Source organism: Mus caroli, unplaced genomic scaffold (genome assembly GCF_978045245.1).
Source record: "Mus caroli unplaced genomic scaffold, Mus_caroli_1 scaffold_13, whole genome shotgun sequence".
Classification (NCBI taxonomy): Eukaryota; Metazoa; Chordata; class Mammalia; order Rodentia; family Muridae; genus Mus; species Mus caroli.
In genome coordinates, this window is record NW_028227268.1 from 93037511 (window position 1) to 93059803 (window position 22293).

The 22293-nt window shown below is 41.3% G+C and overlaps 1 protein-coding gene across 3 annotated transcripts in view; it reads left to right on the plus strand.

The window, feature by feature from the left end:
- Positions 1 to 4568: 4568 nt before the first annotated feature.
- The window catches only part of Sptbn1 (spectrin beta, non-erythrocytic 1), a 167281-nt gene continuing 149556 nt past the window's right edge, over positions 4569 to 22293 (plus strand). Inside the window, exon 1 of one of the 3 annotated variants that reach the window (XM_021176094.2) lies at positions 4569 to 4755. The gene's annotated coding sequence lies outside the window, so the exon portion shown is untranslated. Of the gene's footprint in view, positions 4756 to 5139; positions 5163 to 14196; positions 14271 to 22293 lie in introns of those variants that run through there. The other 2 variants (XM_029483162.2, XM_029483161.2) reach the window with 2 other exon arrangements.

Sequence of the window (22293 nt, forward strand, 5' to 3'; positions counted from 1 at the left end):
CAAATAACATAATGTGAACATTTTATTTAGGTTCTCTCCCTTAACCTTCCCAAGGATCACCTGCATCATCAGTCCTCTGTTTATTACAGCGTTTATCACTGTACATACAGCACATTTTCTTTACTCATTCCCTGATGGGCTTTTGGGATGTCTCTCTAACTTTTGGCTATCATGAATAATACCATTTGCTCATAAGATCATAAGATCAGGTATAGTGTTTCCTTAAATACCTGCTTTTAATTCTTTGGGGTTGCAGTCATGCAGTAAGTGACTTTTTGGGAGCCTGCTAGATTTTTTTTTCCCTACAGGGGCTGCATTATTGTTTTTGTTTCTATCATCGATTTCTCAGTTCTCACCAATGTTTGTTATTTTCTTTTTGTTTGTTTTAATTATAGGTACCTTAATGCATATGAGGTAGTTTCTCTTGTTTTTAATTGTCATTTAAGTTGAGCATATTCTCAGGAGCTTGTTGGACACTTCGGTATCATTGGTGAATGATATATTCAGGTCCTTTGTCCATTTTTAGTTCGGATTTTGTTACTTTAAAGAGTTCTAAGGTTCTTGCCCGGTGGTAGTGGCACATGCCCATAATCCCAGCACTCTGAAGGCAGAGGCAGGAGGATCTCTATGAGTTCAAGGAAATTCTGGTCTATAGAACAAGTTCCAGGACATCCAAGGCTACACAGAGAAACCTGTCTCTAAAAACAAAAAACAAACAAAAAAGGCAGGAGGGAAGGCGGAGAAAGAAAGAAAAGAAAAAAGAATAAGAAAAAGGAGTTCTAAATATTATTTCTTTATGTTTATATTACCATATCACATAATAATATTTTTACCCTCTAAAATCGAAAATTCAGGAAAGGATGATTTAAACAAACAAACAAACAAACAAACTGCCCACTGCTCTCTTTTAGAACATATATCTTATTCTTCTAGGAATATACTTACCAAATTAATCAAAGAATAAATTACTTTATGTCAGAAGTTGTGCGTTTAGTGCCAAAAAGTATTCATTCATGATAGTTGGTTGAATATATGTCTTTACGGTTTTTTTTTCTGTTCAATATAAAACTAAAAAATTTTTGAGACATGGTTTCATGTAGCTCAGGCTGGCCTCAAACTTGGTAAGTAGCAGAGAATACCCTGCCTCTGAGTCCCATGTGCTGGAATACATGCTTACACTACCACACTTGACTGAAACATTCTGATGATAAGAAAACTTCCCACTCTTGATAGGGGTCAAAAAGAGGGCATGATTAAGAATAAAAATTATGAAAAAAAAAAGATAAAAACTACAGAAATTCATTCAGGTTTAAAAACATGTTTTGATTTTTAAAGTTTAAGGCTATGGCCAGTATAATAAACAATAGGTTCTACTTGGGCTAATATATAACAAAGAGAAGACTAGGGTATCATTCGTTCTTTTCCAAACCAAATAGGTGGTAGTAGACAGACTTCTTGTTCACACAGACCTGGCTTCAGGTGTAGTCATATGACTGACTTTGGCATAAAATGGGGAGAAAGAGACCAAGTGTCATTTGCTAGTTGCTGATACCTAACCCTCTATCACAGGCTTCCCTCACCAGGGAGTGGAACCACTCATTGAAGGGGAGGTACCCTAACATTAACATAGCCTGGAATGCTGAGCTGGTATGGGAAGCTAGCTTCCCCAGAAAGCCTCTTCAATCCAGAGCTGACTTTACAAAGCAAAAACATTAACCTTTGTTGAATTAGGGACCTGTTATGCGATGCTAAGATTTGGGGATTTTGTATTATAGCATCATAACACAGGTGACAGTTACACGTGTTAAGGACATTTTCCCTCCATATTTTAAATGGAAAGTTAAAATGACAATTTATATCTGCAAAACTTTTGTGATTTTGAGTGTCTCCCACCCCTGCTAAATATCGAACTTCGATACTGACCTAAATTACCAACCCCTCACAACATTTTCATAACAAAATATTTCTAGTGGGCATCATGGTGCATGCCTTGGAAGCCCATCACTCAAGAGGCTGACATGGGTACATTGGCGTGAGCTTAAGATGAGCCTTGTAATAAAGTGAAATCCTGTCTCAAAAAAGCAAAAAGAACCCCTACATTGTTTCTCTGGAAGACAAAGTCTAATATAATTATAGGTTTCTGGTTTTTCTTAATGGAAGATAGTATGTTACAGACATGATAATGATAAATTCTAGGTTCCTTTAAATCAACCTTGATTCTAAAGTAAAGATAAACTTCTACAGAACTGCTTCTGAGATATTTGAAGATAATTCTGAGTTGTCACTGTCACTAAGTTTAAAGTTTTGTTCTAAATATTTGCCTTTTAAAGAGATATCTTTCGGGGCTGGAGAGATGGCTCAGTGGTTAAGACCACTGACTGCTCTTCCAGAGGTCCTGAGTTCAATTCCCAGCAACCACATGGTGGCTCACAACCATCTGTAAAGGGATCTGATGCCCTCTTCTGATATGTCTAAAGACAGCTACAGTGTACTCGTCATATATATATATATATATATATATATATATATATATATATATATATATAAAATAAAATTTAAAAAAACATCTGCAATAATTATATTTTAAAAAGAGATATCTTTCAAATAATATCTCTAGGTTTAGAACTGGTACTTTCTGGGTGATTTTTATTTTCTATCAAAAGATAGGAGTTTGAAGTGGTGAGGTAAGTATTTATGGTAAACCTCTGAATCTTTGACTTTCACATCTTTTTTGGACTAATTACCAGTTGGGGGGCTCCTTTTTGAAGAAAAAAAATAAAACTTAAGTGGGAGTGGAATGGGGGAGATGAGTCAGCCATCAAAGGAAGATTTAAGTACCTGCTATCTGTGATGAAGGAAGCATTGGGGTGTTACCATTTCACAATAGCTTTGGAAGAATTTAAAGTGAGGCATTCCCCAGCATTGATGTGGTTTAGATTGGTGATCTATTAACAGTGTGGGTAGGTTCATACCAGAGACAAACCCCCCCCCCCACTGACCCTCAAAAGGGAAGCAGCAACTTTCATTTCTAGTGGGTTTCCTTCATTACCAATAAGGGTAGCAGTTCCGATGTAGATTTTGTTTGATTTAGGTCAACAAATACTTTTAGTACCTCTTAACTGAACAACAAATTCAAAAGAACAAAGAATCCAACCCTTGAATGAATTGACCTTCTGGCTCTGTTATGAACCTTCTGAGGAAAATGTTAAATTACTTGCCTTCCTCAACTTTTTCCATATAATCAAAAGCAAACTGATAGTAAAGCTCTAAAACAATCATCGTCAATGCACTACGACAATTGGATTTTGTTTTATTTTAGTACTAAAATATGCTTCCATCAGCCCAGGTTGCTTTTTAAGCAGGTGAGCAGATCTCCAGGGAACACTGCCTTTTATAAGTCAAGGACCATCTTCCCTTGAAAAGCCCACAGTTGGGGATCTTACAGAAATGGGAGGAAATCAGTTTCTCCAGATCCTGTTCTCCAAAGAGCATTTCTATTCCTAGAATGATGATTCACCATCCTTTCCCTCCCATTAGAGCAGTTACAGGACTTCTACACAGCCTGGGAGCTGACAAGATAGCCAGTGGGCTGCTTTGTGGAGGGGGGGGGGTAATTAACATAAATTCAAAAAATGTCCAGTGTCAGAAAATGGAGGTGGTAGAACTCCAGTGTTCACGTCATCTCAAGGATCCTCAATAATAGCCGGGAGTCCAGGGCAAAGCACCTGGCCTCTGGTTAAAGTTGAGTCTGTGCTTAGCCATGAGGCAAGAATTGGATAAACCACTTGTGGGCTGTTCCCAGCTACCCTCGAGGGGAAAGGTGAAATAGCATTCACAGGGAGGAATCCATTAACCGTTTGAAGAAACACACATGACTGGCTCCAACGCCCAAAGCTTCTTTCGTAGAGGTCACCGTCATCGGTCTTCAAGCTGGACATCATCACTGAGCTCCAACCAAGCAAACAAACGACTCACCCTAACCTCCCGGTGCAACTCCTTTTCTAAAGGCGAACGTCGCAGGGAAGAAGAGGCTGCACAAGTAACCGAGAAAATTAGCCTGTCTTTTTCAATAGCGATAATCGAATTAGCCTCAAATTAAACGAGTAATTGGCCCTCACTGCATGCAAGGACAAAAGCCCCCATTGTCCTTTTGCTCTCGCAGCAGCGGTTGCAGCGGTACCCACCCCGCCCAGGCCAGACCCTGGCGCAGGGTGCGCGGCCCGGGGCTGAGGAAGCGCCAGAGCTCCGGAGAGCGTGCACGCGCTCGCTGTTCTCCGCCGCATCCGAACCGTCTCTGGGTGGGCGGCTGCCGGGCTGTAGGGCTGCGCGCAGGGCGGAGGGCGCGCGACAGGGAGAAGCCGCGGAGGCTTGAGTGCTGCGGGAGGCGTGTGCGCGCTCCCGCGGCCGAGCCTCCCCGCGCCCGCGCCCCTCTCCCCGCCCCGCCCCTCCCCGCGCCCCCGCCCCCGCCCGCGCGTTTTCTCCTCCCTCCTCCCCGCCCCGCGCCCGCCCAGCCCCCGGAATCTGTGCAGCTGTCGCCGTCCAGGCTGCAGATTCCTCCAGTCCCTCCCCCGGCCGCCTCTCCGCCCGGAGCGAGCGCGCAGCCCAGCGCAGCAGCGCCCACTGGTCCCGTCCTGTGAGCCCCGGCCCCAGCCGCCGACAGCCCTGCGAAGTCGCCTCCCCGGCCTACCGGCCCGGCCGCCGAGGAGCGGGAGGAGGACGGGACCCCGGCCCCCACCCCCCACCCCACCTCCGAAGGTAGGTCAAGGGCCGAGGCAGGAGGATGCCAACTCACCCGGGGCTGCCTGCGGGAGAGCGGAGGAGGGGCGCGGGCCGGGGCGCATGACGCTGCTGCTGCCCTGCACCCCGGAGGCCGTGGGGGCGGGGAGCCGGCCCTCCGGACGCGGCGGGCTTCGCAGTGAGGTCGCTTGCCCCCCCGGACGCACTCGGTCCTGTCAAGGGGGTGCGTGCCGAGTCGGGGGTCTCCCGGGGCCTCGTCCAGGCTCTGCGAGTAACGGTGTGGGGCTGCGGGCAGGCGTGGTCCGTGCTGCTCTGCAGCAGCCCCGCCGCCCCCGCCTCGCCCAGTTCCGCGCCCGCGCAGGGCTGGGGGAGCCGCCCTGGGGTGCGGCGCCCGCCCTAACGTCCTGCCACCGGGTCTTCAACAGGTTCGTGCGGGCGCAAGGACCCTCGGGCCCTGCCTAGGGAAGGTGGGCTAGGTGCCCTCTGGTCACCGGATCACCGTAGCCTCTCCGAGGGAGCCTTCCCTTTGTTTTGGTGACAGGAGAGGTGCCAGGTGGTACCATCTAATGAGGGGAGGCTGTACGGAAAGCATTGCCCTTTATTTTTGCAGTCAAGCCGGGGCACTTAGTGAGGAAAGGGATGTGTGGGAGTGCTTCAGCAGAAGATGGATTCGATGCGGGCTTTTGGGGCGGGGATGTGTGTTGTTGGCAAGATGGATGGCTTACGGTGCCCTCGCCGTGATGCAGCACAATGCAGCAGTATCGCAGTCTCCGGGCTTCTCGCCGACGGGGCTTGGCACAGCTACTCGGCGCCTGCGGCCCCCGCCCGGCCCCACCCAGGCCCAGGACAGCGCTTTGTTGGCGCCCAGAGCTGCTAATACCTTGCGGTGCTGCTATGGAGAGACGTAGTGTCAGAGTGTTGTAGAGTCGGGAGGAGCAGGTCACCTAGGTATGCGAGGGGCAGCCTTTGGGGCAGCCTTCGCTTTGGGGGTGACCTCTCCGGCCCCTCCTGGTGGGTGTGGGCACCTAGGCGCACCCTGCAGCAGTGATGCAGGCAAAAGCTGCTGGCCTGCTGATGCAGAAGGGAGTCTGATGCTAAGGAGGGACAGCATGGGAGGGAGGGGCTGCAGAAGAACACCCCAGGCTGTGTGGTGCATTTGGTGTGGAGTTGCCGATTTTCTGTGCATCGCCCATAAACCATAGGCACAAACCAGGTGGACATTGATTCCATTATTTGTGGAAAGTTAGTGCTTATTAATTAGATTGTCATAGTCATGATGTTGTAGTTAGTTCTCTTCCTTTCATTATTTCTGAGAAAATGGATTTTTCCTTTAGGAAACCATCTTTGAAGTGAAATGATTCTTCATTTTAGATCATATGCTCCTGAAAACATTTACTAAATGTTGGATTCAGCTGGTTGTTTTAAAAGAAATTTGTATGAGACTCTTTTAACCTGGTTTTTGATATGATTTTTCTGCAAGCAAGCACAGTTATTTATTTGGATTCTCTATTAAGCATTTTTTTGATAAGTGTCATGATTGATAGTGAATTGGTTTTCTCCAGAATCAGACTTATAGGTTCAGGTGGTCAGGTGAAGCCTCCAGACATGACTAATGGGGTTACTGGCTTCGTTTATGGCTGTTTATATGTATTTTTGTGTATATATTTGTATAGATGTGGCTGGGGAGGAGGGTTGAGGCCTCTACTGTTGAGATGGTTCTTAAGATCATTTAAGTGTCTACACAGGAAAATGCCCCGTTAAGCTGCCAGTTCTGTACTTTATTTATGAGGTATGAAGTGGCATTTGGGATAGATTTTAAATGTCAATTCAAGCTTTCTTAAAATGTACATGTGAGAGACTTCAGTATACTAACTGGAAGGAAAGGTCAGCTCTCCAAAGCCAGGGGTGAGCCTGCTTTTGTTTTTTTGTTTGTAATATCTGATGAATCTGTTAGTACAGAGTAGAACAGCCTGTAACTGTGGGGTGTGTAGTGTCTGTATATGTGTGGAATGTCTGTGATGTGTGTGGAGTGTTATGTAGTGAGTATGTGTGGTCTATGTACAGTGTATCTGTGGTGTATGGAGTGTGAGGGGAATGGTTATTAAGTGGAATATGTCTGGTATGTGTATGTGGTATATGTGTGTGTGGGGTGTTTGTGTGTGCCTGTGGTATGTCTATAGTGTTTGGTATCTGGTATGTTTATGTGGTATGTGTGGTATAGTGTATGTGTGTAGTATGTTTGTATGTGTGATGCATGTCTGGTGTGTCTGTAGTATGTGGTGTCTGGTATGTGTGTGTGGTATGTATGTGTGTGGTATATGATGTGTATGTGGTATGTGGTGTATGTATGTGGTTTATGTCTGTAGTGTGTGGTATCTGCTATGTGTGTGTGGTGTGTGTGTGGTGTAGTGTATGTGTATAGTATGTGTGTGTGTGTGTGTGTGTGTGTGGTGTATGTGTGTCTGATGTATCTATAATGGATGTGCCTGTGGTGTGTCTGTAGTGTGTGGTGTGTGTGTGTGATATGTCTGTAGTATGTGTTATGTGTGTGTGCCTGTAGTGTATCTGTAGTGTGTGGTATGTGTGTATGTTGTGTGTGGTTTTGTGTGTTGTATATATGTGAGGTGTGTGTGGTATGTGGTGTGTGTGTACATTATTTGGGCTGTTCAAAGATGGGACTTTGTGGATTTGAACTTCACAGCTGTGTTGGCCATCTTCATAAAGATTTTTTTTTTTAGTGTTTCATGCATGGATTATGCAGACATTTTAGATTTACTATGTTGTAAAAAAATACCCTGTGCTGATGTCACAGGAGGTTTAGCTGTTCTAACTTACATACCAGCTGAAGAACTCTGTTGGGTTAAGCACCTGGTATCTCCACAGTGCCCAAAACTTTAATCTGCTATAATGGAAAGTTCTGGGCAGCAAAAGTAGTGTCCCCGGGTCATCTTACGTTGGTGAAGAGCCCGGGGAGAGGTCTGTCAATGATGTAGGAACTGGAGCATCCTTAGCAGAGACCTGCAATTTATATAGAAAATTTGATTTTTTTTTTTGTCTTCATGTATGAAAGTGTAATGGTCCACGTGGAGGTACTATTTTGAGACAGAAGGATTTTACTACAAGGTTAAACATGAGGGGCAATTGCTGTTGAGTGTTCTGTTGTTAAAATAATTGAAAGCTTTTCATCCTAAGATCCTCATTTTCACTTAGTTGTTTTTGAGACAGGAACCACTGATCGCAGACTCGGGCTTAAGTGACCTTCCTGTCACCCTAACTAAAGAGCATATTTTTCGTGACAGTCTTATAGTCCACGTTCTTGTGGACTTTTAACTTATTAACCTTAGTGCTCAGTAGTAATATTGCTTTAATTATGGCCGGACAACAGCTTCCTTTTAATGAGCCTTTTCTTATGTTCTGTGGATTTCCTTATGTAGCCCTGGGTTCTCCTGCAGGTTATTGGGAATGCAAACCACTTTTCCATGAGGAAAGAGCCAGCGTCTCCGTTAAAAATGCTACTACTGTGGCTCTGAGGATTCTCCTTGGAAGCTTCAGTCTGTATGTTTTATCTAAGCACCTTTTCTTCAAAAAGACCAAGTTTAATACTCTGATTGTCCTGGTAGTAGTTATGCCATCCATGTTCAAGCTTATATAGTGTAGCAATAACATTTTTTTGAAATTAATGACTAAAACTTATTCCAAGCGGACAGACACATATTTTCTATTTTAACATATCATTTCAGGGGCTGGAGTCATGGCTCAGTGGTTAAGAGTGTACACAGCTCTAACAAAAGACAGCCTCAGTTTGTTTCCAGCACCCATTCTAGGAAGCTCACAACTGCCTGTTAACTCCAGTTTCAGGGAATATGACTTTATGAGCACACACACAATACATAGAATTAAAATAAATATTTTAAAAGTCAGATATGGTCTTTGGAAAGTAGCAGAGTCCCTCGGTAGATTGTTAGGAATGTATCCTCTTGAGCCCACTCCAGAACTTCCTGCTCAGTCTCTTATTTAATAAAATACATGATGTGTTTGAGCGTTCGGTTAAGGAACCCTGCCCTGCTTTTCCAAACTATCAAAAGCTTCCGGATATCCTGAATTCTATTTCCCAAGCTGTGTAATGGTGGAAGGAAATGAGAAGAGACCAGCAAAATTGTCCTCTGGCCTCCACATGTCCACTTGGCCTGCCCCTCCTATCTTGCACACATACAGACTTGAGGGGTAATGAATTTAAAATTTCATGGTTTCCTTTATTCTTCCTTCACCATAAAGCTGAAGTATCTCTGGCTATGTGTATGTACATGTGTGTGTTTCCTGCCACTAGATGAAGAAACCTGGAGAGTCCTATTTGTTTTTGGTTATCTAGATCAATAGTGTTTTACATTTCTTCCTAGAAGACTTCAGAAGTTTAAAAATTATCACCAGAGGGCTTCGAGAGTGAAGCTGGAGCCTGAAGCACACAGACCCTTTACAGCTTCTGCATCTAGTCCTACCCTGGCTCCATTTCTCCCTTAGAGCTGTTTCTCCCAAATTAGTATTGATTATTGAGTTGTGACTATAAGCAGTATTTCTCAAGTACATGTTAAAAGAATCAGAAGCCAATGAACCTAGTTCAGAATGAACCTTATGCTACCTTGTGCTCTGCCTCTGGTCCCATCCTCAGTTGTATAGTTATCATTCATTGCCTTGTTTGTAGGTTAGCTTTCTTAAATCTTGATTTTTGTATATTTTTAACTTTATATAAGCAAAATTATATTTTATATATTATCTGACTTATATTTTAAAGTAGCATCTAAATTAAATAAATTTGCTCATTTCTAGTGCTGGGTAGTATTCTGTACAATCCCTGCTCATTCATTCAGTCTTCTGTAGTCGGATATGTAGATGGGTTCTAGTTTTCTTACTGCTACTCAAAGAGCAGCTGTGAATGGTATGGGGACTTGTTTCTTCGTATCCATGTGGCAACATACACACATTGTTCAAAAAATAAGTCCTGTTGGATCACAGAATATAATGTCATCATCAGCAGAGGGTGCCAAGTTGTTTCCAGAGTGATTTGACGGGTGGAAGGGAAACGTGTTTGTTCTCAAACCTAAGTTCACGTCCTAACTTTAAAAAATCTTAATCCTAGGGGGCTGGAGAGGTGGCTCAGTGGTAAGAGCACTGACTGCTCTTCCAGAGCTCCTGAGTTCAATTCCCAGCAACCACATGGTAGCTCATAACCATGATCTGATGCCCTCTTCTGGTGTGTCTGAAGACAGCCACAGTACACACATATATAAATTTTAAAAAAATTTAAAATATGAATCCATTTAGTATTTGTTTAAAATTTTTTATTTGTAATTTTCTGATTACTAAGATGGAGTGTTTCTATTATTGACCATTTGAACTCTGTCTTCTAAAATGCTGCTTCAGACTTTGACTCACTTTTCTTTAAAATGTTTTTTGTGGATTTGTAGGACTCCTATAGGTAGCTTGCCCACTATTACCTTGTAGATGATGTGTTACAAATATTGCCTGCTTATTCCTGTTTTTGAAGGGAAATCAAATATTTATTTATTTATTTATTGGTTTTTCGAGACAGGGTTTCTCTGTATAGTCCTGGCTGTCCTGGAACTCACTCTGTAGACCAGAATTATTTTTTTTAATGAATTAGTAATATTAATGAAGTCAGAATCCAGTTTTTTTTAGGATGATTTTGTTGCTGCAGAAACAAAATCCTTACCCTGGAAGGAACAGGCAGATCGGATCCTAGATCCTGATGTTCTTATTTGTTAGCTGTGTGTACCTAGCCATACTTAACTTTCTTCATCAGAGAACCCAAATAATACTTCCTCATCCATCAGGGAACGCCAACCCAGCGTGCTGAGCACAGAGTAGATGTTCAGCTCACGAGCTTTTCCTTTTAGGATTGCTTAATCTATATGAGTTACAAATTTCTTTGATATTTCATGGCAAAAAAAAGAGAATGTTTTTACCTCGAGAGCTATTAAATTGCTCATTCTAACATCTGTTTTTATAGAAGACTCTGTGACTGATGGGATTTGTGTGTTAATGCAGGCTGTAGTGAGCACTTGCTAGAAACAAACCTTCAATCAGTTTAGGTTATGGTATGGGAAAACGTATCTATTTATATCGCTTCCTGAACTGTTCTTTGCACCCGGGAAGCATTTATGGGACCAGTGTTCTCCATTCACAGCTACTCTGAGATTGCTTTGCGTTATTACTTGGATTTGGTAAATTGTTCTTGAATATATTCTGCTGGAATTTGAAGATATGCTGGTAGCATTGCATGACTTAAGTTTAAAATTAAAGAAAAGTTGTGTGTGGTGTGTCCATGTCTGAGAGCACATGTATGTGCACATGGAGATCAGAGAATACTTTGTAAGAGCCCATTCTCTCCTCTGTCATGTGGGCTCTGGAACTGAAGTCAGATTATCATGCTGTGAGTGTGTGTGAGTGTGTGTATGAGTGAGTGTGTGTGAGTGAGTGTGTGTATGTGTGTGAGTGTGTCTGTGTGTGTGTGTGTGAGTGAGTGTGTGTGTGTGTGTGAGTGTGTGTGTGTGTGTGAGTGAGTGTGTGTGTGTGTGTGAGTGTGTCTGTGTGTGTGTGTGAGTGAGTGTGTGTGTGTTTTGAAGACTAGGTCTGAAGATTAAGATGCTGTATGTTTTTCTGAAATGTTCTTTGCCAGGTAGACAGTCCTGAGGTAAGACATGTTTCTTCTTATTTCTGTTTGACTAAAGGGAAAGGAAAACCTACATTCTTTATGAAAGCAAGTTTATTTCGGCCTGGGATTGTATTTTTAGTCTGGAGTGTATGAAAGCTTTTCTGTAGATTATTGATAGTATTAAAATATTCCTTTTTCCTCGCCACTTTTTAAGTACTCTCAATTTTTTATAATGTCTGCTAAGGTAGATGGTATATTAGACATCTCTCCAATTGTTTGTAAAGAACATATGCTTTCAGAAAAGCATGAATTAGCATAAATCATTGTAACAGAAATACATAATATAGAGCTGGTAGATACCTTAGTTAGAAAAGTGCTTGCTACCAGCCTGAAGTCCTAAGTTTAGCCGTCCCTCCAAACTCATATAAAAAAGCTTGTAAACAACAATATGAACTAACCAGTATCCTCAGAGCTTGTGACTCTAGCTGCATATGTAGCAGAAGATGGCCTAGTTGGACATCATTGGGAAGAGAGGCCACTTGGTCTTGCAAACTTTATATACCTCAGTACAGGGGAATGCCAGGGCCAAAGAAGTGGGAGTGGGTGGGTAGGGGAGCAGGCGGGGAGTGGGGGGGAGGGGGTACGGGGAACTTTCGGGATAGCATTTGAAATGTAAATAAAGAAAATATCTAATTAAAAAAAAAGCTTGTAATTTCAGTGTTGAGATATGCAGCGACAGGTGGATTCTTTGTGCATCCTGGCTATGTAACCTGTCCTAATTGGTGAGCTCCAGGCCAATTAAATCTTGTTTAAAAAAGTACAGTGTGGGCTAGAGAGATACCTCAGCAGTGAAATATAGAGAACCCAGGTTCAGTTCCCAGCACCCAAATGGCAGCTCACAACTTTCTATAACTCTAATTCTAGGGGACCCAGCTCTCTCTTCTGGCCTCTGAGGGTACCAGGCTGACATACATACATGCAGGAAAAGCTATTTTAAAGTACAATTTTAGAAAAGGTGGATGGCTCCTGAGGACGACACCTAGGTTGACCCCTAGGGTGTGTGTGTGTGTGTGTGTGTATTTATATTTATGTATGTATGTATGGGTTTTATTTGTTTCTGTTTGTTTTTGTTTGTTTTGGAGACAGAGCCTTGTTGGGTAGCTTGCTGTCCTAGAACTTACTGTAGGGCTGGGATTTGAGGCCTGAATCACTATGCCTGGCTCAAAGGTATTTTAAAAATAATTTTATTATCAAAATAGTAGATGAATGTTCTACGTAGTTTGGAAAATGAAGATGAACACAAGAGAATGCAGATGATCAGGTATCTCACAACCCAGAAGTAGGCACTGAGCATTAACATTTTGGTGTTTAATACTCCACCCCCCCAAGTATCTCACCAATCATCGTAAGGACCAGTCATCAGATCTTAAACTAAGTCACAGGGGCTTGACAGTCTGTGTAATCACATGATGCTGTCTTCCATCTCTACAAAAGCCTGGCAGCACAGCAGTTCTGATTGCATCCCGTACATGAACACTGGTGCTCTGCTTTTTTAAAGTTAAAGAAAGGTGGTAACGAAACAGAATCCAAAATGTATTCATGATAGATATATTTCTCTCCAGTGGAAAATTACCAGACATGAAGTTCCCATTAAGTAATGTGTGCTTTCTGTTTTGTTTTGAAAGGAATTCCCATCAGAGTTGATTGGTTCCCTTGAGAGGTATCTCCAGATGGGTTGGACAACATCTGATTTTACTTTCTGTCCTCAGATTTGAGAGTCATTGAATCAACTATCCCATAATGTGTTGCTAACAGAATGGATGTGGCTATACAGTCTGGATTTTATTGTAATACATTTTACTGCATTGAACTTAGTTGTAACTGTTAAAGTGTCAGTTAGATCTTGGTTTTCTTAGGGTCTTTGAATTACTTGACTTGGGAAGATAACTGTAGATCTCGTTTTAGTAAGAAAAGAACAACAGATATACTTGATAGGTAGGCCAGCTTGGTGATCTCTAGGACATCAAGGAAGAAGGCAGGGGACTTTGTTGCCTTGGTCTTGTGGCTGGCCCCTTTCTGACAAACTGGAATTAATTTCCAGGGAAAGAAAGCAGAAAAACCTTTTAGCAGAAAACCAAAGAGAGTCATTTCTAGCCATTTCTCTTGGCACTTTGGGTTTGTTGTTAGTCTTCTTTGGGGTGGTGGGCCTCCAGAAAAAATGGCAAATGCTATTCTTCTTGACTTAAACAGGAAGTGTTTTAAATGGCAGTGATAATTCCTCTCCAGTTTTATGGGGACTGGGCAGGCGGTGGCATTGGACAGCACTGGGTAGATTTCTTTCACACAGATGCAGGATTCAGAAGCTTCCAACCTGACTGGAGCCTTCTTAGCAAATGGCAGAAACCCATTAAGACAAACCCTTGATGGCTTTTGTGTCTGTCCTGCTGGACTGGGTAGAGACCTCAGCCTGACCTTTAGGCAGCTACAAATGTTAAGTCTTGACATTGAGGTGGCAGCCAGCCCAAGCATTGCCAAAGGGTCCCAGTGGCCCAGGCTGGATGAGAGCAGGGAGCTGGAATGTGACCTTGGCTGGAGTTCTGAATGCATGAGAGCACCTGCCACTATTTTGAGAAGCATGTGGTGTCCAGAGAGAGGTATCAGTCAGGTGGCATCTCAGAAAGGGGCCTGGTCTGTCTCACAGCACTTGACAGCTCTATGCTGTCAGCTGTCCACAGATTCCCAGTTTATCTTTGGGGTGGAGCTGACAAAAAAGACCTTAATCCAGAGCAAAGACATTTATGTGTCATTTGGGAAGGAAAGATCCCAGAACATGAAATCTACCAGTATGAGGTTAACCATTCAGGTTTGTTTCTGAAGAGAAGTTTTTAAAGGTTTTGTGGTCAGTTTGTTTGCTTGTTTTAAGATCAAAACCCATTGCTAAAGGAATTCTTGACTTTCCTTGACAATCAGCTAATTTCTCACTTATATTTTGTTCCTGACAGTTTGAACATCAGCATTCAGAGGAGTTCTAAAAAACTTGCTTGGACCTTGAAAGGGAGAAGCATAACAAGAGATCAGGCCGATTTACATCTTATTTTGAAGAAAGTCCTTTATGTATATTAGTCATTATTTTGTATGTATTTTTCTTATGAATTACTAGTGTTTGTGTGTGTGCTCATATTAATGGTAGCATATATTATTGCTGGGCTGCCTCTTGCAAAAGTAAATGTGATTACATGAAATTGTGACTTGAATGGAGCATGCTTCAGAATTGTTCCTCAATATTTTCTACTTTCACTAGACGTTTAATGTAACACATGAGTAGTTGGCCTCATGCTGGAATGTTTGGCAGCTGAGCAAAAGTCTCAAATGTGCTCAGAAGATATATTTTTTTTTCCACAGAATGGAATGTTGCAACATGTAGTTCGCCATTTGGCGTTGTTTTTGAGGAGGATTTTATTTTTCCCCCAAATATTAACAATTAGGGAACAGTGCTCAACTTTTACAAGATGTATTATTATGTTCAACTTTTCTTTCTTGGTAGTAGTAATGGAGCACGTTAAAGACTAGAATTATCTTCTAGACTACACCCAGTAAATAGTGTTTGTTACAAGGACAGGCAGAGTCCACCTGCCTAGGACTAAGCAGCAGAGGTCCAGTGTCCTTCTTTTGATATGGTCTTTCTTTTCCGTGTTTGCTCCTTCCTTAGAGTTGGAGAGTCTTCAGTTTCTGTGGGCAAACACAGAGTATTTCTTCTAACGTCAAGCAATATTCTAGTATTTGTCGGGCGGGCAGTATGAGTTGTATATTTGGACTAAGCTGCATCCACACAGAGGGTAGCCTGAGTTTTTTTCCTAGCAAGGCTCTGTTCAGAGTGAGTTGATAGGGATAAATGGCAGTGTGGTGAAATGTAGCAGTGCGTTACCCAGTGTGTCTTTAGCGATGGATGGGATGTGACTCCCGCAGGGCCGGAGAGAAGACATTGGAATGTGTTGGAGCACTGACAAAAAGATTGGGCGCAAGCTGTGTGGCAGGCACTAATGCAACTTAGGCCTGCCTTAAAATAGCTGTAGGTCTTGAAAGTTGTCGTCTGACTTGAGCAAACTTGTTCGTGTAAATGAACTACCAGGAAGTGGAGGTGATTGCCTTCCTCTATATTTTAGTGGTTTGCTTTTTGTTGAGGTGGTCTTTAAGAGTATAAGTAGGCAAGTGAGGATTCTAATTTTTTCTCTTTTAAACATTGGTGAGCACTAAGATTTTTTTAAGCAGTAAGGCATCACATTTCCCACTCAGAACATCATTCTGATATTCTTTTGGGGTTCAGTGTAAGTTCAGTCTCTTGGACTAAGCTGCTTCCATGCAAATGGTGGGATGCATGGTTTTCCTGGGCTCATTGGTAGTACCTTCCCATACATTTCACTTGTGGTTCTGCTCCCACACTTACCCACTTACTACAAATATGCTGATTTATTTATGATTTAAATAAAAATTGGGGTTCTAGCACTTTAGATATTTAATAAAGGGCATTGGGTACCATCCTGTAGAGTCTTACTTTTTTTTTTTTTAGTTTTAACGACATATTCATTGATAATTTGTTTGCAGTACGTAGTACTGGCTAGTATTCTATTATCCTGGTTAGTTTCTTGTTAACTTGACCCAAGATAGTATAGTTTGAGTAGTGAGAACTTCAACTAATGTAGGCCAGCCCATGAAGCATTTTTGGGGGGTTAGTGATTGATGTGAAAGGGTCCAGTCCACTGTGTCTAGTGATCCTGGGATATAAGAAAGCAAACACGTTCTATGTTATATTAATTTTGCAACTGTGTTTTTTCAGTTCTTTCCAGTAGAAAGTCATGTTTTTAAAGCCAAACTAGTAAAAACAAGGTACCTTAGGGAGCTTTCTTTACGATGGGTCCTGTAGAGGTGTGGGCCTTTTGATGCCATAGTGAGAGCTGGAAGGATCTATAAAGAGAGATGGAAGCTGCCCTCAGGAAAAATCCAAATAGCAGGTTGTTTGGGGAGTCTGCAGATAAAATGCTTTTTTAAATGCAGTATTTACAACATTTGTCCCAACACTGGAAGTAACTGGGACCAGCAGGACCCAGGCACCCAGGAATTCTGCCCTAACAAGTGGCATGTGTTCCTTCTGGTGTGGGTTGGTGTCCTGAGCAGACCTTGGGCTCAAACTCCGCAGCCAGTCCCACAAAACCCAGAGGAAGTTCCACTCCCTGGCTCTCTGACATGCCCAAGATCATAGGATCTCAGGAGCTTGGCCACACCAGAATCTCAGGGTCCCAGAGGCAGCTTGACTTCCAGGAGCTCTGACACACCCAGGATCTCAGGATCACAGGATCACAGAATTATAGAATCACAGAGACAGCTGAACTCTTGAGGAGTTCTGAGACAACCAGGATCACAGGAAGGACAGGCTCCAGTCAAATATAGCGAGGGCAGGTAGCACTAGAGATAATCAGATAGCAGGAAGCAAGCATAAGAACGTAAGCAACAGAAACTAAGGTTACTTGGCATCATCAGAACCCAATTCTCCCACCATAGCAAGTCCTGGATACACCATCACACCAGAAAAGCAAGATTCAGATCTAAAATCACTTCTCATGATGATGATAGAGAACGTTAAAAAGGACATAAATAATTCCCTTAAAGAAATATGCAAGAATACAGGTAAATAGCTAGAAGCCCTTAAAGAGGAAACACAAAAATCCCTTAAGGAATTACAGGAAAACATAATCAAAAAGGCAAAGGAAATGAACAAAACCATCCAAGATCTAAAAAATGGAAATAGAAACAATAAAAAAAATCACAAAGGGAGAGAACTCTGGAGTTAGAAAACCTAGGAAAGAGATCAGGAGTCACGGATGCAAGCATCACCAACAGAATACAAGAGATAGAAGAGAGAATCTCAGGTGCAGAAAAAGCCATAGAAAACATTGACACAACAGTCAAAGAAAATGCAAAAAGCTCCTAACCCAAAACATCCAGGAAATCTAGGACACAATGAGAAGACCAAACCTCAGGATAATAGGTAATAGAAGAGAGCAAAGATTCCCAATTTAAAGGACCAGTAAATACCTTCAACAAAATTGTAGAAGAAAACTTCCCTAACCTGAAGAAAGAGATGCTCATGAACATACAAGAAACCTACAGAACTCCAAATAGACTGGACCAGAAAAGAAATTTTTCCCATCACATAATAATCAAAACACCAAAGCACAAAACAAAGAAAGAATATTAAAAGCAGTAAGGGAAAAAGGTCAAGTAACATATAAAGGCAGACTTATCAGAATTACACCAGACTTCTCACCAGAGACTATGAAAGTTAGAAGATCCTGGGCAGATGTCATATAGACCCTAAGAGAACACAAATGCCAGCCCAGGCTATTATACCCAGCAAAACTCTCAATTGCCATAGACAAAGAAAACAAGATATTCCATGACAGAACCAGATTTACACAATATCTTTCCACAAATCCAGCCCTACAGGGGATAATAGATGGAAAACTCCAACTCAAGGAAACTACAACCTAGAAAAAGCAAGAAAGTAATCTTTGAACAAACCTAAAAGAAGATAGTCACACAAACATAATTCTACCTCTAGCAACAAAAATAATGGGAAGTAACAATCACTTTCCCTTAATATCTCTTAACATCAATGGACTTTATTCCTCAATAAAAAGACATAGACTAACAGACTGGATATGTAAACAGGACCCAACATTTTGCTGCATACAGAAAACCCACCTTAGTGATAAAGACAGACACTACCTCAGAGTAAAAGGTTGGAAAACAATTTTCCAAGCAAATGGTCCCAAGAAACAAGCTGGAGTAGCCACTCTAATAACGAATTAAATCAACTTTTAACCAAAAGTTATCAAAAAAAGATAAGGAAGGACACTTTATACTCAGCAAGAAAAAAATCTACCAAGAAGAACTCCCAATTCTGAACATCTATGCTCCAAATGCAAGGGCACCCACATCATAAAAGAAACTTTACTAAAGCTCAAAGCACAAATTGCACCCCACACAATAATAGTGGGAGACTTCAAAACCCCACTCTCAGCATAGACAGATCATGGAAACAGAAACTAAACAGAGACACAATGAAACTAGCAGGAGTTATGAACCAAATGGATCTAACAGATATTTATAGAACATTTCATCCTAAAGCAAAGGGAGTATGCCTACTTCTCATATCCAGTCTGTTAGTCTATGTCTTTTTATTGAGGAATAGAGCACCTCACAGTACCTTCTCCAAAATTGACCGTATAATTGCTTACAAAACAGGCCTCAACAAATACAAGAAGATTGAAATAATCCCATGCACCCTATCAGATCACCAAGGAATAAGGCTGGTCTTAAATTCCAACAAAAACAAGGGAAAGAAGACATACACATGGAAGCTGAGCAACTCTCTACTCAAGGATAACTTGGTCAATGAAAAATTAAAGAAATTAAAGACTTTAGAATTCAATGAAAATCAAGACACATCATACCAAAACTTATGGGACACAATGAAAGCAGTAAGAGGAAAACTCATAGCTCTGAGTGCTTCCAAAATGAAACTGGAGAGAGCTCACACTAGCAGATTGACAGCACACCTGAAAGCTCTAGAAAAGAAAGAAGCAAATACACTCTAGAAGAGTAGACAAGCAGAAAATAATCAAACTCAGGGCTGCAATCAACCGAGTAGAAACAACAACAACAAAAAACTATCCAAAGAATCAACCAAACCAGGAGCTGGTTCTTTGAGAAAATCAACAAGATGGATAAACCCTTAGCCAGACTAACCAGAGGACACAGAGACATTATCCAAATTAATAAAATCAGAAATGAAAAGGGAAACACAACAAAGAAATATATCTTATTCTGTTTGTTCAATATTAACAGTTGAAAATATTAAAATCATATTCTACAAACAAAAAAAAGTAATGTGACATATAATACCTATTAACTTCTGGTTATTTTAGGATGTATGTTATAATCTTTATTCAACTTCAATGTGAAGTTGAGCCTTGGACTTCACTGAAGAAATCATGTATTAATAAATTCAAGATGGAAATGATGTCAGTAGAAAAAAATGATCACAGTCCATTATGTACATGCATGAAATGTCATAGTGAAACCTATTGACACATGCTTATAAAAATGAAACCTATTAATAAATGCTAATAAAGATGGAAAATATTTTTTTTAAAAATGCAATATTTAGTGAATGTAGGGAGAATCAGAACAGGGACTTCTTGTGGAAGCAATAAATGAGCTCTGTGGGATTTCAGATAAAGCAAACTCCTAAAGTTCCTTGAAATATATAAGATGGTGTGTGTGTGTGTGTGTATGTGTGTGTGTAGAGTTGAACATGTAATAGAAACTTGATTCTAGGTAAATTACAATTTTTAATTATAATTTTATAGGGAGTTGGAATCTCTTACATATAGCTGCTTTCTCTGTGCCTTTAAAGTACTCTAAATCTTGTTGCTTTTGTTATTTTCAGTATCTTATGTATATTCCAAATATTCCTTATTAAAAAGCATTCCCACCTATGTAACTGACTTGTACAGAAATTTATTGTTCCTAATTATTACTCCTTTTGGTCAATAAGTTGAATTTAGGTATACTTTTAGAATAGATAAGCATATTTTTTTTACAACATGGGAATATGGAAGCAGCTTCTATATTTGGGGCTGAGTGTGTGTGGTGGTGCTGGTCTTTGTGTGTTTGAGACAAGTAGCTCAAATAGCTTCATATGCCTTGCATATGTTTTGCTCCTTTGTTTTTAGTTGGAACATGTATTTTCTCTGGTACTGTTGCAGTTAGAAAGTGAATGGAGCTTACTGATGACCTCGCTTCTGCTGCTGTGTTTTGTCTTATTCTTGCCTTCCAGTTTGGATGGTGTCCAAAGTGTCCTTGGGTGATGGCGAATGAGTTGTGATGGGAACTGTAATCTCTTACTTCCATTCACTGAATATACTGTTATCTGATCACCTCAGGCCCGCGGCTCCCTGAGATTGATCATGCATTCCCTTCAACCCTACAAGATACCTCTCGTCTACTTGCTCTGTAGTAGCATAAGATATTCTAGAGGTAAAAAATTGTGGAATTTGCTTGTCTATGTTGGGGTCACAGGGAACAGACTTGGAATGTTCCTTGCCCTTTGTGCAATGTGAAAGCAAATGGAGCTACTGAATCTGCAGTTGGCAGTGGTGTGGACAGGTGAGGGCCACATGGAAGTCATGCCACGGGGAGGCAGAGCATTAAGTTGGTTATGCAAACCAGTCAGATGTTTCTTATGTTTCTTCAGCTGTTATCAGCCAGCTAGAAATAAGTGGAACTCGTTGGGACGGTAATCGACTTAGAGTAGTGCCTCAGATGTCTATGAGAGGTGTATATTACAACATTTTTTAACACTAGCTAATAGCTCAGTTGTGCATGTTGGTAAATTAGGGGACAAACTATCACAGATGCTATATAGTGTAGTACTGTAGAGTGCTAATCCTGGGCCATGCTGCCTGATGTTGGATTCCCAGCTGTACTCAATCTTCATTAAGCCTTTCTGCCTCAGTTACTATCCTGCCTAGGTTTTATCTTAACTTGACACAATCTAGATTTCATCTGAGAGTAGGGAACATCAATTAAGAAATTGGCTCCATAAGATCACGTCATAGGCAAGCATGTAAGGCATTTTTTTTAAATCAGTGATTCATGATGAGGGTCCAGCCCATTGTGGATTGTGCTGTCACTGGGCAGGTGATCCTGTGTTTTATAAGAAAGCAGGTGAGTAAACCGTGAGAAGCAAGGCAGTAAGCAGCACCCCTCCATGACCTCTGCATCAGCTTCTTTCTTTTGGTTCCTTCCTGGACTTGCTTAAATAATAAACAAGGATATGGAAGAGTAGGCAAAATATGCCATAACATCCCAAGTCACTTTTGGTCATGGTGTTTCATTGCAGCAATAGTATCTTAACTAAATTAATTACCTTCTTATAGGATGGTGTAAGACTTATACAGACCAGATAGGATTGTTGTTTGGACAAATAAGTTAGTAGAAGTATTTAGACTAAGACCTTGTTTAGAAATGAGAACCTTTTTAAAACAAAGGGGAAACAAAGGGGAAAGCAGAACATACAATGGTTTAAGTACTATGTTCTCAACTATGTAGAAAATACAAAGGAACCAAGGGATGAGAGAAATGCTTGGGATTTTTGTTTGTCTCTATTTTTCTCTGTGTTCTAGTATTTTAGAACAAATATGTAATTTTACAGGTTGAAAAATAAGCTTTTAAAGTGCCCATATCTCTTGCAAACAGAATGTTGACTGTAAGAGGCTCATACTCCTTCAAAGCTCAAGGCTTTCCACTTGGTGACAGCTAATTTCCTTTTCATTCTGTGGGCTTTTACAGTCGTACAGAGAGTCTCAGAGTAATGAAACTCAAAAAGGTTTTAAAACTTTATGTTTTTCTGCTAATTTAGACTGTTAGTGTAGCAGAAAGAATTCGGGCACAGTCATGCGACTTCCATTTGTTTTGGTATTAGGCAAATTATGAAATTCAGTATGATCTTGGACCTGTAGAAGAGCTTTGAAAGGGAGAGATGCCAGATCTTCATCTACTGGCCATCACAGTATCAAGACAGCCTGAATGCATCATTTCCCAGGGTCTGGCACATTATGAGTGCTTATTAATGATATCACTACCCTCACCGCCCTAATGTTTTTCTCTGCCGCTAAAGCTATGCAAAGAAACTTGAACACTCTAAATTCGCTCTTAAGCATGCCAATGTCTTCTCTAAACCACAGTGGGTTCTCTTCTGCTATCTTCTTGTCCTCCATATATCTCTCTAAACATGTGGTTTTGTTGTCACATCCTGCTAGTAT